General features: G+C 37.3%; 1 protein-coding gene and 1 long non-coding RNA gene across 7 annotated transcripts in view; one reads left to right on the top strand and one right to left on the bottom strand.

The window, feature by feature from the left end:
- NPAS3 (neuronal PAS domain protein 3) overlaps positions 1-15,740 on the bottom strand; it is an 839,616-nt gene that overhangs the window by 605,672 nt on the left and 218,204 nt on the right. The gene's annotated exons all lie outside the window — the stretch shown is intronic.
- On the top strand, positions 12,453-13,524 carry LOC140639798 (uncharacterized). The gene is made up of 3 exons (XR_012036429.1): positions 12,453-12,591; positions 12,871-13,064; positions 13,369-13,524. It is a non-coding gene; the product is annotated as an uncharacterized lncRNA (long non-coding RNA).

Below are 15,740 nucleotides of genomic sequence, written 5' to 3'. Positions count from 1 at the left end.
ATTTTCTTCTTTCCACTCACTTGGTAATCAAATGGCATCTAATATGAGAAACAACCAACCAAAGAGTTAGGATTCAATTCAGATTATTTTGCTTCTGCATCAAAATACAACTGTTTTATGAGGTTTTATTTTTTTCCTTTAATGTTAAAGGTATAGAGGAATATAAAGGCAAATGTCAAAGCTCCCCAGTCTCTATGGCTTTCTATCCTTAAAAGTGATCATTATGAGTTGTTTTTGTATATTTTTCTAAAAGGAATACATACACTTAAAAGGAATACATACACTTACATTCACCTTATGTACATGAATTAAATCATCTTTTTGATATTGTTCTGAAACTTGCAAATATAGGTTTTGAACTCAGCACACATAAATCTGTTTAAATTCTACCCAGTATTTCATCGGATACATGTAATAATTTATTTATCCACTTGCCTACAGAAGCATATTTAAGTTGTTTCTAATTTTTTGACATTAAATCAATACTGAAAAAAACATTTCTATATATTTTCTTGATGTATATGTACAAAACTATTATAATAAAAAAATGGGCTCATTAAAAAAGTTGGTCTAGAGTAGTATGGACTGTTAGCTCAAAGAAAGCAAATCCCTCATCTCCATTTGTGAGAAGAAAATCTTTTGATTTAGTTATTTGACAGTGCTAGAAATCAAATGGGTTCCTGAATCCACCTGTATATACAAGGTAATAAAAAGAAGTTGTGTTTGTATCCTCTTTTGCTTTGTATTTTAACATAAGTTGACACATTAATTCTAACATTTTTTCAATTATGTATAATTGAAACACTCCTCCAAATATTTAGATCTACAAGGCAATTTACAGGAAAGTTGCAAAGGCATGACATATTTCAAAATGCATAAAAATGACCATATATTATAGGATCCTGCTGTACCCTGGTTACTTTTTTTACAAAGTAACTAACACATAATATCAGTACAAACAAATGTAGAGACTGTTAGCTGGTGACCCAGAGATACTCATTTGTTTTTTGGTCTACAAGTATCAACCAGTATACACAATTTTCTGAGTTTAGTAGCTCTGTTAGTAGTCAAAAAAGTCACTGCACTTAGTAAAATATCCTCCCTTTTGTGTAAGGTATTTGAATCCGGAAGCTACACAACAATAATTAATTTCCATTCCACTCAATGCTCCCTCTTGGGCCTTGCTTAGTGCATAGTCCAGGAAACAAAGGCGACTACAGAACTTTCTGAGCAGCCAATCAAGGTGAAACATGTGCTATATCCCCAAGTGCTTAGTACACAATACATGATTCTATGAACCTCTCACCTATAGTGTACGAACAAGTCCCTGAAAATTAAAGTGTGAAATTCAAACACCTTTGTCCTTAAAACAAGAACAATCTGCCAAAAATGCTCTCTTCTGTGAACTTTTGGCATCAACAGGGCAGAACGCAATATCCCTTGCATTCAGCTGCCAAAGACATGAAGCTAGATCCAAAAGGAAGAAGCCAGGTAAATTGTTTAGGCCCCCGACCTAACATTCTCCTTGGCATAAAGACACTCACTCTTTAGCCTTCCAGTAAATGTAGCCAATTGGAAAGGCAATAAATTCATTATTCTACAATAGAGTGAGTAATTCAGATAAACAACCTCCAATGCTTAAAAACCGGTCTTCTCGCTTTTTAATTCTTAAGACCAGCAAATAAAGGCTATTTGAGGAACAGTCCCTCTGAAGCCCTCTCTGAAAAAAAAAAAATGTTTAAGAGACACAGAGAGGAAGAGACACAGAGAGGAAAGCAGAGACACAGGCAGAGGGAGAAGCAGGCTCCATGCAGGGAGCCCGATGTGGGACTCGATCCCGGGACCCCGAGATGAAGACCTGAGCCAAAGGCAGATGCTCAACCACTGAGCCACCCAGGCATCCCCCTCTCTGAAAAAAATTATTGCTAATTCTTAAACACAGATTAAACCAGAAACAAAAAAAGGGGAGAAATTATCCCCCAAATACCTATTCTCCATCTCTACTTTTCAAACATTTTTTTAAATTTTTTTATTTATGAGAGAGAGAGAGAGAGAGAGGCAGAGACACAGGCAGAGGGAGAAGCAGGCTCCATGCACCGGGAGCCCAATGTGGGATTCGATCCCGGGTCTCCAGGATCGCGCCCTGGGCCAAAGGCAGGTGCCAAACCGTTGCGCCACCCAGGGATCCCTCCATCTCTACTCTTCAAATGAGTATTATGACTATTTCCATCAAAACTCACACTAAGTCTATAAAGAAATGCAAGAATATTTGGTTGATATCTTCTTGAAGACAATTTGGAAGAGAGCATTTCAATAGCAAAAAGTTTTATTATGTTGTTTAAAAAAGTCCCCAGAGATAAACTTCCTCCAAAAACAGTGCTAGATCCCAAACTGGAAGCATAGGACTCTGCAAAAGTCAACCAGTCCAACGTTATGTACTGAGTGTATTCTATACAATAAAACTGTTGTAGGTACTAGGGATGCAATAGCATGTGTATAAAGAGTTTATAATCTGGTAAGAAGATAAAAGATCATTACACAAATAAATGTTACAACACAGAATGGGGTAAGTACCATAAGAGAGGCACACACCAATCACTTAAGGTGAACATTGTGTCATCAAATGATATAATTCCAATTCTCCTTAATGGTCCTCTCTTCATTCAAGCATTCACTTATTCATTCAAAAAACACTTACTACCCAGCTCAGTGCTAAGAAAAACAGATACAGTATGTAGCAGAAGAGACAGAGGCCCTGCCCTTTTGAAATCTTTCTTTGGGTAGAAGATACAGCATGAAATAATTACATGATAAGAGAAATAATAAACAATAATCATAACTGATCTTCATTCAGTGCTTACTAAACATCAGTAAGCTAAATGCTTGACATGTACTATCTTGATAATCCTCATGGCGGCATGATGATTCAGGAAGACACTGAATTGAAGATGATATGTCCTAACTGCCTGGATTGGAATTGATACCATCACTTGTTAGTTTTGTAATCCTGGCCAAGTGACCTCAGCTCTCTAGGCCTCACCTTTGTCATATGCAATATGGGATTAATGCCAAATTTAAGATTAATGCCCGATTTAAGATCCCACTGATAATAAGATATATCCTAATTTCAGAGATGTTGGGGAATGTATATCTTAGACTCCAATAATAATGGAAAATAATATCCATTACATGTGTTTGTTGTGATGATTAAAGAAAAATACAAGGAGAGAATCCAGTAGGGTAGTGGCGTAAGTGTTCCTTTAAGCATAACTGTTTTTTTTTTCCAAATTTTTTTTAATTTTTATTTATTTATGATAGTCACACAGAGAGAGAGAGAGAGGCAGAGACACAGGCAGAGGGAGAAGCAGGCTCCATGCACTGGGAGTCCGACGTGGGATTCGATCCCGGGTCTCCAGGATCGCGCCCTGGGCCAAAGGCAGGCGCCAAACCACTGCGCCACCCAGGGATCCCCAAGCATAACTGTTTTTTAATAAAAGAAACAAGGTTACAGCAAAGTTAACTTATACCAAAAATAGTCCAGGCCTATGAGAATTTTTATCTTAAGATTAATCTAGAGTAGGTTCAGAAAGTACTACTCAAGTACAGTGATCTTTCAGTTACAAACTGAAGAATTAACCAGATTAAAGATGGGGAGAATAATGTTCCAGGGCAGTGTGTATGAAAGTCATAGGCAGGAAGAGCAAAGAAGTGCAAAGATGAGAAAGAAGCCAATATGGTTAGAGGAATAAGAGCAAACTAGGACCAAAGGCATGGAGGCTAGACAAGTGGTCACGGGCAGGACCCTGCAGGGCTTTCCAGACTATCCTAAGGAAGTGTTGCCTTTACCCTCATAGGAGTGAGAAGCCAGGAAGGGTCCTGGTGCTGGATTTGCAGAGCTGAAGACCAGTTCAAGGCCAGTTCAAAAGCTACTTTGATAATCTAGAAATGAGAAGATGCTGGCTTGGCCTAGAGCAAGGGATCTCAACCTCAGCATGACTGACATTTTGGGCTGGATAATTCTTGGCTGTGAGGCTTTCCTGTACTCTGTAGGATTTCTTAGCAGCTTCCCTGGTTTCTACCCACTGGACACTGGTAGCAATCCCCAGGATGTAACAAAAATGTTTCCAGATATTGCTAAATGTCCACCTGGGGACAAACCTGCCCCTAGTTGAGAACCACAGGACCAGAGTGACCTCAAAGGAATTGTAGAGAGGGAGCTAGTTTTCACAAACATTAAAGAAAAAAATCAACAGGAGTTCATGAATTGGAGATGGGAGGAAGAAGAGGCCAGGGGCAAGGATACATTCTCACGTGAGGTTTCTAATTGTGTAACTCAGTCGGTGCAGACACTATGCACTGAGAAAGGAAACATTGCAACTGAATCAGACTTGACGGGCAAAGCATGTTCAGTTGGAGATCTGCAGAATTTAAGTTATTGCCATGACACTGGAGTCATCTTAATGTCACATATGCACTTTGATATTCAGATTGAAGCTCAGAAAGGAAATCTGGTGAAAGGATGAAATACTTTGAGAGTCAGGAGCATAGAGATGATAACTGTAGGTGTGTATGCAAAAAAGTTTCATATATAAAAAAAAAAAAACTTAACTTCTATTATTTCATTGCTGGAGACCAGAGCATCTCTACAATAAAATCGTCAAAACCCTTCAATGCTGTAAGGTAATGTCTTACAAAATTATTTCAGTATTTTCAGCCAAACATCTCCAAGTGCACAGACAGGCACAACCAGAGTGTGCTTGTGCCGGAGAGAGAGAGAGTTCAGCAAAATGTAACTTACAAGTGTGCATGGTTCACCTCAATCAAGGATGCTTTTTTAGAGGCTTAATTTGCAAAGCAAAGTTAAAATGAAGATCAAGAGTGACTTTTTTTATTTTTTTATTTTTTTGGTCTCTACTTGTCTTTTTACAGAAATCAGTGATCTCCTATCCCAGCATCTTGAATTATATTCTGATTGCGCTACCTTAACTGAGACCCAAGCATTCCTCATCAGAGCTCGGATTCACTTGATTTCTTCCCTAGTGGTATACGATAAACATAAGAAAGTTCAATTCTTAATCACTTCAGATCTCTAGAATTTCTGAAGACAGAGTCCATGACCTTGGGGATTGCTTGCTGGAAGGAAAAAAAAAAAACCTAGTTCAGTTCTATTATTTAGCTCCCAAGCCTTAACCTTGACTCACAGTGCCCCTCACTGCCAACAGAACCAAAAAGAACATCTGCTGTTCCCTAGTGGCTCTCTTCCAAAGATTTTCCTTGGCCAGCATTATAAGCACAGTCCAACATGACCCTTACACGAGAAGGGGGGAGGGGGTGTGTGTGTGCATGCCTATGACTTCCCAAGAAATTTTCCATTCATTCAAAAACACATTTGCTATTTTGGGGGCACTCTTATTTTGCACAAGAATCCCGACCACTTTTCCTTTATATTATCTAAGGATAATGCCAGATTAACTCCAAACTGGATATAAATACTGGGGGAAATTGACACCCAATTGGATCCACTTTGAAAAGCATGATTCCTTTTCTCATGTGGGTAAGTGTACCTTGCGGAAATTAGAACTGGTTAGACTTTAAAACTATAGTGATTTTTCAGTATATCGGAATATTAACATGGATAACACAAAATCATACCTGAGTATCCATGTCAGATCTTCATTAAAGTCACCCAACAACTTCAACCTCATGGAGAAAATAGCAGATAACAGTACTAACATGGAATCAGAAAAGGTGTGTTTATAAACTCTGAGGAGGAAAACAGTGCTTATATTTATCTCTGATATTTTACATTGTACTGTTTCCAGTTCTTCTGTGATACCAAAGTACTCATGACAAGAATCCTGAAAAGGCTAACAAGATAATCTTGATTGGCTAAAAGTTCTAAATACAGAGAAAAGGAGATATAAGGAAGATCCACCTAGAGAGCATTTCCAATTCATTCATTCAAATAGTTCTTGAAAACTAACTGTGTAATAGTCATAGAGCTTGAAGAATGGCTCAGACACATTAAAAATATATTACAGTCCAATAAAAGGAAAAGGACAGGTGATCTGGTCTTTTAGGGTTCAGGCTGCTTGCTAACCTTTTCTATTTCCATGTCACACGGGAACCTGAAACACTAAACTGAGATCATCTTCCCATGCCAGCTTGACTTTCCCTAATGAGGTATATTATTAAATGGTACCACCCATTGGCCACATCAAAATACTGAGTAGCATCCTTTATTTCTTCTTTCTCCAACCTTCTCAGATATCTGGGCAGTTAAAATTCACTTATCCCTAAGAATTTCTACAATCAATATATTTCTACCCATATTTACCACCACCTACTCTAAGCTGTCCCATCCCCTTTCCTGAACTACCGTCAATAACCTCCTAACTCCTGCTGTGGTCTGCTTTCACCAGCTGCCTTTGCAAGCTTATCTTGACACTACGGTATGAGAGATCTTTCTACAGTGTAATCTGTTCAGATCTCTCTTCTACTCAAACTTACATGGTTCCCCATAGCCATGAGCATAAGCTCCAAATTCATCAATGTGTTTTAAAGACCTTGTATGAACCATTTCTGTTGTCTCCCTTTGCCACACCCTGCATTTCATTCCACTGTAGAAGACGGGCCATCTCCTCTGTCATTCCACATTCCAGGACCTCTCATACCTGGAAACATTTCCCTTCACCTCTCATCCCTATCCTGGAGAAGACCTACTCATCATTCACATCTCTCCTCAGCAGTCACTTCCTCTGGAGGTTAGAGTCAAGCATCTTTCTAACATGCTATGTATGGCACCCTTTTCTTCCCAATCAGAGTATCAATTACACTAGGTTCAAACTGCTTGTTTGACTGTGTTCCTGACCAGAGGATAAAAGCTTTGAGAGAGGAGGTCCAGTTCAGAGTACTGAAGCTACAAAGAAGATAGTGGCCAATTCTACAGTTTCACTGGATAAGGAGTCCTTCAGAAAAGTCATTAAAAATGAGAGGTTTCAGGGATAGTGATCACATTAAGTTGGATATAATGGAACACAGATCATGATGAGGAAAATAAGACCTAAACCAGTATGGCAAGTTATGGAGCACATAAATATGATTTGAAGCTGAAAGAAGACAAACTATGTGGTTGGAGAGTTCAGAAAGGCTCAGACCATGGGACTCCTCAGAGCTCACACAAGGATTTCAGACTTTATATGCAGACAATTACATGCAAACAAAATGGAGAGATGTGATTTTGGTACACATTAGGAAGAGCACCCTGCATTCAATCAAGAGTTCCATGACAGGATTTCCAGGGAAGTGTGGGGGCTGGAACAATCAGAACACTATGGAGCTTTTGGCTAGGAGATCATGTGGACCTGAACCTGGCATAGGCAGATGTCACGGAGAAGAGTAGGGGGACAGAAGAGTCTTAAAGTCCAGAGGTTAGATGAGCTGGCACAATGGGAGACAGGAAAAAGTAAAAGGAGTTAATTTCCAAAGTTCATCAAAAGACAAAAGAATGTAGGAGGAAAAGGAATCCTAAAAGCAGCTACTCCGAGAAAATGTTACTGTCAAAAGAAGAGAGATTTTCTGAAAGAAGGGACTTGTCCCCATAATCAAAAGATGAGGAATATCCTGGGTTTCAGCACCAAAAAAAAAAAAAAAAGATGAGGAATAAAAGCAATCAATGGATGTTGACAATTAAGTGATCCCTGCTAGAAGAATTTCCCTGAAGGTAAAGGATGGGACACAACAGGAACTAAGAGATTTCAACTAAAAAGTGAAAACTTTTACCATGTGTTGTTTTGAGAAAGTTGGCTACAAAGGAAAGAAAAAAATTGCTAGAAGGGGACATGAGATAAAGAGAGATTGCTTTAGTGATGGATAGGTTTCAGCCAACTTACATGTTAGTGGGCAAGTAGAGGAGAAATTATAAATGTCCATTGGACAGGACCAGATCCCCATGTGGACAATTCCAAACTGAGTATAAAGAGTTTGAAACCTAGAGTGAAAAAGAAAATACATCCAAGATGATTATATCCTTAGCATAATCAAAGACAAGGGCAAGAAGTATTAAATGAATAGAATAATCAAATTATACTGGTAACACAAGGTAATTATTATCCAGGAATACAGCTACATGTCTATGTGTCTTACTGCTGCATTGGTTTTTTTATAATATTCAACCTCACTTTCTAGGAAAATTAAAATGATACAGTCTACCTAGAACATAAACTACGGCAGGAGATACTGCTTCATCTGATATAACTGAAGAAATAGTATGAAAAAAACAAAGGCAGCAGAGGGGTACCCCAGAGAAAAGTGCTGAAAATTTCAAAATACATATTTGCTACTATGAAAAGACAACCAGGAAAATATTAAAATGTATTTTTTATTAAAACCATACCACCTTCAGTTAGTAAAATTGAAATTTAAACCTCATACACACAATTGCCATCTTCTAAAGGGTCCATGTGATTTATTCATTCAATCAATTTTTTACTCATCAATCACTTATTGATTACCTATAGAATGCTCTACATACATACCTATATGAGGTGTGGGAGGCAGGGAGGAAGATCTCAAAAATAAAGTTCTTACAGTTAAATAATGTACTATATTAATGGGAGAAAAGCCATTGTATATGTATGGAAGCCAAGGTAGAATAAGAGAGCAAGAGAGACATGGGAAGAACATTGTACACCTGTCTGCACATGTATCAAAGCAGTGAGAAGCAATGACTCCAGATAAAAAATAATCTCTGGAAGGTCATCTGCTTGCCATTTATATTCACTAAATACTGGCTAACCACAAGTAGAAGGGGCATACTTGCTACGGAGGAGGACTATAGACAGATACGTACGAACCCAGACAAGAGGCTTTTGAATTTGGTCACTTGAATCACTAATCACATTTTATAGCAGGCATTTAATTTTAATTTTTTCTTCACTGATATTAAATAAAAATTTTAACACATTACCAATTAGGCAACATAAAAGCATTATTGAGCATAACCTCCCAAACTACTCAATGTTTAAAAGATAAAACTGAAATTACATTAACAATTCTCTTAAAGTTATACTATAGAAATATGAAATCATGGCAACATTCTTTTTGAATCAAAGACAGTAAATTATAACATGGGAAGGACTTTCTGTCCCATTATCTCATTATGCAAGATTTAGATATTCTCTTTTCCTATTTTATGTCTGTTCTTCACATTTGAATCTATACAACCTGAATATCTGACCTCCCTTTTTCCTCTGAGTGCTCAATCCTTATCACAGATGATTTTAATATTCATGTAACTCTGTAAAAGTTCCTTCCACCACCTGCCTTCCCATTCTTTTATGCTTCCACAAATACACACGACTGTGTAATATTTCCACTACTTATCTACATTCATACTAATGACCTTGTAATCTTTAAGTTTAGATTCAGAATTTTAGATTCATCTTATCTGGTTTCCCAACTGTCCAATTTGAAATGACCACCTGTTCCAATGCTACCTTCCTTCCTTGTTTAAGTGCCATGTGAAGCCAGCTCAAAGACTGAGGGTGTAACATCAAATCGTCTTTTCCTGGAGAGTAGTCTAGCGACTCCTCATGACATTACAGTGGTGGCAAAATATGGGATACATGTGAAAACATTCCCATATTTCATGACATACCTGGTGATCAGGCCACAGAGCTTCCCGCATCAATTCTATATCCATATGATCATATCTCCAGCTCCAATCTAGTAGCACTACAGAATTAGATGAAACGTTTCACTCACCCCTACCCTGTCCCTTCTTGAAGGGTTAAAACATGAAGGTCATTAGTTACATTGAGAATATGTCTATTCTCATTATCTATAAGGATTAACTACAAAGATAAATGGCCTTGTGAATGAAGATCACACAAATCCCAGGTAGTTTCACCTACTTACTAATGACACCTGTCAGTTATGTTCAGTCACTCACAATTCAGCCACATCTGGTTTTTCTTAATCAAGTTCTCATAAGACTTTTTAAAAAGTGGCCAAAACCATCAATATTCTCTTTCCCCAAATCCTTTCAATCTTGAATTAGCACAAATTCATTCACCTAATGACCTTTGTTCTACTTACGTATTTTAATTTTTTCTGATTGTTTTTCAAAATATTCAGGTTTTGATTTTTCCTTCAGTTGTCATCTTCATTCCAGCCAATGAATTTCCACCAAATATTCAGCCATTTTCATCTTTTTCTTCCTTCCTTTTATTCTGATTTCCAATAATTTCTGCCCACTTAAATGTGCCTATTAAAGTATCCAGGAAATGATATGGAATCAAATCTAAGAAAACATAGGCTACACCAACGTTCTCTTCTGCTCATGGACCCTCTCCATGCAGTCACACTGCACTGTGCTTTGGAGCATCACTGAGACAGTTTTGGGGGTGTTCACCTTCCAGTGGAGTTGATGTCAAATCATGCTGTTCCTTGATATCTGAAACTATATTAAACATTGGCCCATTTTTAGGCCTCAAAATGTTCCTTTAGCATCTTACTGCTTTTCCCATTTTTCTCTAGCTTCCTCTAAGTGATTCGTGGTGATTTATTATAGGTTATCAGCAGCTGGCCACAAACCAAATCCAGCAGGGTTTGTTTTTTTGGTTTTGAGACCAGCATGGAGTCCCAAGAAGGCAGACTGAAAGTGACCATAGAAGAGCCGCATGTCAGTGTCTCCTACAAAGCCACAGTTCAGGGATCCCTGGGTGGCTCAGCGGTTTAGCACTCCTGCCTTTGGCCCAGGGTGTGATCCTGGAGTCCTGGGATCGAGTCCCACATCAGGCTCCCTGCATGAAGCCCGCTTCTCCCTCTGCCTGTGTCTCTGCCTTTCTGTCTCAGTCTGTCTCTCATGAATAAATAAAATCTTAAAAAAAAACAAAAACAAAAACAAAAACAAAAACAAAGCCACAGTTCAGCTACTAGAAAAGACAGTTACGGTGCATTGGGAAAACTGACGCTTCATGCACATAATATCCAGTATAGCTAACTTGCCTGTTTGTATAGGAAAATTTTATTTAAATGTGTAATTTATTAAAATCTGATACCTTCCTATCTCCCAACTGCATAGAATAAATTTCAAACAAGGCTTCCTCTTCCTCCTTTCCAAAGATATCTTTACTAGTCAGCATTATTAGAGAATGTGAAAGGAGAGTAAAAAGATGTAACTTATTAAAAAATATTTTAATTAACTTCATCCCTGGGAAGCCCGGTTGGCTCAGCGGTTTAGCGCCGCCTTCAGCCCAGGGTGTAATCCTGGAGACCTGGGATCAAGGCTGCTGGGGCTCCCTACAGGGAGCCTGTTTCTCCCTCTGCCTGTGTCTCTGCCTCTCTCTCTCCCTCTCTCTCTCTCTCTCTCTCTCTCTCTCTCTGTGTCTCTCATGAAGAAATAAATAAAATCTTAAAAAAAAAAAAAAAACTTCATCCCTGAGTTCACCAAGTACAACACCTTTGTGGACCTCTGGGAAGCTATTCTGGCAACAGCCGACATTCTGCTGCATTCTTGGCAAGGACACTCCATTGGTACATCTTTTGAATATCACTTCTGAATGGCAATAACCCATTTTGAAATTAAAAATAATATATTTTTGAAATTACTATTCCTTCACCTCATACATCTGTGTTCTTGCCAGTATATCTGTTTACTTTGACATTACTCATGTAAAGGGCATTTCTTCTAGGATGTTTGAGTAATGTAAACTGTTTCCACCACTCAACGCAAATTTAGGCCCCAACTGGTGCCACTCATGCATTCTTTTAACATTCAAATTTGACTCAGTGTATTTATTACTTGATATCTTGATTTATATGCTTGCCTGATTTGTCTCTTTTTTAAGGAAAAAAGGTATCATCCAAAACCTGCATATGATCAGAGTAGAAGTGATATAGGCACAGAGAAGAAAAGAAGTATATGATTTCAAGTGAGTTTTCTACCTTAGACCTCAATGTAGTCTAAAATGAAAATCAAGGGGCACCTGGGTGGCTCAGTTCCTTCAGCATCCAACTTTTTTTTTTTTTTTTTTTTTTTAGCATCCAACTCTTGATTTCAGCTCAGGTCATGATCTCAGTGTTGGGCGGGGGCTCCATACCCCATGTGGAGCTCTGCACTCAGCAGGCAGTCTGCTCATGGACCCTCTCTCTCTGCCCCTCCTCCAAAATAAATGATTCTTAAAAATAAATAATGAAAATTAGCTTGTTTCAGATTTTTTCAGATACTTTATCCAAAATCACATATAAAAGAGTAGTGCCTCAGCAACCTCAAACTCAGGACTTCCAAGCCACTAGTGCTAGTAGGTCATTGCATTAAGAAAATGTTCTTATGCAGGCTGACTAACTTTGCCAATGTTTAGTAAGCATAATTTGACTATTACAGTAAGAAAAGAATTACGTCCAATGCCGAGAGACAGGTACCCTCTACGTGGTTGCTCTGTAACCAAGTTTATTATTTCAGAAACCTTGGGGGAGAAGGTGAAAAATGCAGTGAACAAGACCCTGATGATCAATGTGGTGGCAGATGTCACAATCCAACTACCTCATACCCTCCTTTCTTAATTGTCAGTGACATGGAAAAACTAGGTACATATAATTTTTCTTTGAAAATATAATGCATTCAGGTATATAAATGAAGCACCCTTATCCTCCTAAGACTTATTTACCAACTGCCAGAGGTAGCAAAGTTTGTCAGAGAACAGTCACTTTCTCGAGTTAATAATAGCAATTGTTAGAGGTGGGGTAAATTGAAACAGTTTGAAGCACATGAAAATAGCAATTGTTAGAGGTGGGGTAGACTGAAACAGTTTGAACCACATGAAAAAAAAATACAAATCATTTCTTCGCTTTTTTTTTTTTTAATAGTAAGCATTTCCTAAGTGCCAGCCATTGAAGAACATGCCCAAGTTACACTGTTACACAAAATTCATTCTCTGCTCTGAATGGACTTATGGTCTTCATGAGATGATAAGTAAACAGAAAATTACAAATAGTGCCACAATCAAAAATAGGAGCTTTGGAAGGATTTCGGAGTGGCTAACCACGGCTTGAAAAACCTGGTAAGACTTCTTCATGGAGACATGACCAAAAACATTTTTAATATTATCTAGGTAAAAGGGCTGGGGTAGTAGGGAGGAGGGAAGTGAACTCATGATATATTACACAATAATATTTTAAAACATTAAAAATAAAATATATTCGTGAAAAATAGCATCAACCTCACCATTCAAGGTAAAAGTATATTCAGCTATTTCTGAGGCTGAGAAAAAAATAGAATGCCATTTTAAAAATCACATTCAAATATACCCCAGGGCTAACATCTTCCTGGGATTCATGTGCAATTATTTATTTGTTCCTTGGCAGATTATCTTATCACTAGCCAACACACCTGTTATGCCACAACATTTACTAGAAAAATCATGTTGTTTTACTGAGAAATCTTTGTCCTCCAAAATGCCTAAATGTTTGGAAATGATGAAGACTGATTCATGTGCATTTAGATGTATAAAGATTTTGTTCATGCCATTCTTGGATTTCCTTTATTATTTTTCCTATTAATTAATCCACTCATCTATAGCATTAGAATACAGCACTCTAATTACTCGGGTTCCAGGAATTTATGTTATATGTTGTTTTTACTATGTCTGAAGAGCTCTGAACTAGGAAAAATAGGAAATGGAAATAAACCCATGATATGGGTACTCTTTAGTTATAGGCACTATTATTCTTTCTTTGCAGTGTTGTCAACAGACTCGTATCTCAGGTCAAACATAATAATGTAGCATTAAGAGTCAGGGGTTAAGGACTAAAAACAAGGACTAAGAAGGGCTAACAAAGCTAGAGTTCCTTGTTTTCCTATTTACTGGCTCCAGGTTTCCATGTCCTTATTGTTAAATGAGAATACTGCTCATTGTCATCTTTTAAATGAAATAACATATAACATTTTAGCTTATTGCATGCCACTGAATAGACACTCCGTAAGTATCTCCAACCTTATAATGCAAAGGACAGTTATAAAATTTTAAGCAAAAAAAATTATTTTGACTCATTCAAATAGGTAAGACTCAGAAATTCTATTATTTCTTTGACAGAAATGCCTTCTCAAATGAGGCATCTGAGAAAATACTGAATGCCAGTCTGGCAATGAATAGAATTCATCTAGCCAATCCTCAACAAAATTCTAGTAAAATATCCAATAGTATATTAAAACGATTATATACTAGAACCAAGTGGAATTCATTCCAGGAATTCAAAGTTACTATGTTTCAAGAGCTCTGAATTATGATAACGTACCACATTAGGAGGACAAAGCAGAAAAAAAGACCCACATGACTGTGTCCATTGACACATTTGACAAAATTTAACACCCTTTCATGATAAAAAAAAAAAAAACTCAGAAAACTAGCAACAGAAGAAATCTTCCTCAACATGAAAAAGGACATTTACAAAAACCCCAGCTAACATCACATGTAATGGATAAATACCATTTATCCATTCTCTTTCTCAGAAAGAGAAAGCTTTCTCCCATAAGATTAGGAACATAACAAGGACACCTACTTTCACCACTGCTACTCAATAATGTTCTGAAATTTCATGATAGAGTAATTAAACAAGAAAAAGAAAGAAAAGGCAACAAATTGAAAAGGAAGAAGTAAAACTATCTGTAAATAGAAAACCTCAAGGAATTCACAAGAAAGCGATTAGAGCTAATAAATTAATTCAGCAAAGTTCCAGGTTAAAAGATCAACATACAAAAATCAATATGTTTAGGAAATTAGGAAAAGCAACTCCATTTACAGCAGGATCTACAAGAATAAAACACCCACTAATAAATGTAATGAAGGAGCTTACAAATTTATATATGAAACCACAAAGCACTGCTGAAAGAAATTAAAGAGGAACTTAAATTCTATCAAAAGATATATGGATGTTGAGGCAGGGAATATATGGGAAAGTTCTTTATCTTTTGCTCAGCAGTGCTGTGAACTTAAAACTGTTCTAAAAATAAAGTCAGCTAGATAGATAGATGGAAAGACATACCATGTTCATGAATTGGAAGACTTAATATTGTTGTCAACATTTTGATATCCCTATCAAAATTCCAACAGCTTCTTTTGAAGAAACGGAAAATCCAATCCTGAAATTCATATGGAATGCCAAGGAGCACAGAAGAGTGAAAACAGTCTTGGAAAAGATAACAAAGTCAACAAAGTCAGAGGACTCACACTCCCTGGTTTTAAAACTTAGGACAAAGTGACAGGAATCAAAACAGTGTGGCATTTGTAAAATGAAAGACATGTACAGCAACAGAACAGAACTGAGAGCCCAGAAATAGGGCTATCTATGACCAGGTGATTTTTGAGAAGATACCAATTCCATTTAATGAGGGATGAATTGTGTCTTCAACAAATGGTGCTAGTGTAACTGGATTTCCAAATGCAAAAGAATATAGAGTTGGATTCCTTCACCACACCATATGCAAAAATAAACTCAAAGTGAATCAACTCCTAAATACAGAGCTGAAACTATAAAACTATCAGAAGAAAACAGGAAATTTTTATGACCTTGGATTTGGTGATGGATTCTTAGATATGACACTAAAAGTAGAGCAATAAAATAAAATATAGATAAACTGGACTTCAAGTTTCAAGACATCTGGGCATTATAGGACATGGTCATGAAACTGAAAGAAACACCTACTGGATGGAAGAAAATATTTGTGACTCACTTATCTA

The sequence above is a fragment of the Canis lupus genome, chromosome 9, assembly GCF_048164855.1.
Source record: "Canis lupus baileyi chromosome 9, mCanLup2.hap1, whole genome shotgun sequence".
Classification (NCBI taxonomy): domain Eukaryota; kingdom Metazoa; phylum Chordata; class Mammalia; order Carnivora; family Canidae; genus Canis; species Canis lupus.
The sequence above is the reverse complement of the archived record's forward strand: the minus strand, read 5'-3'. Positions and strand labels throughout refer to the sequence as shown.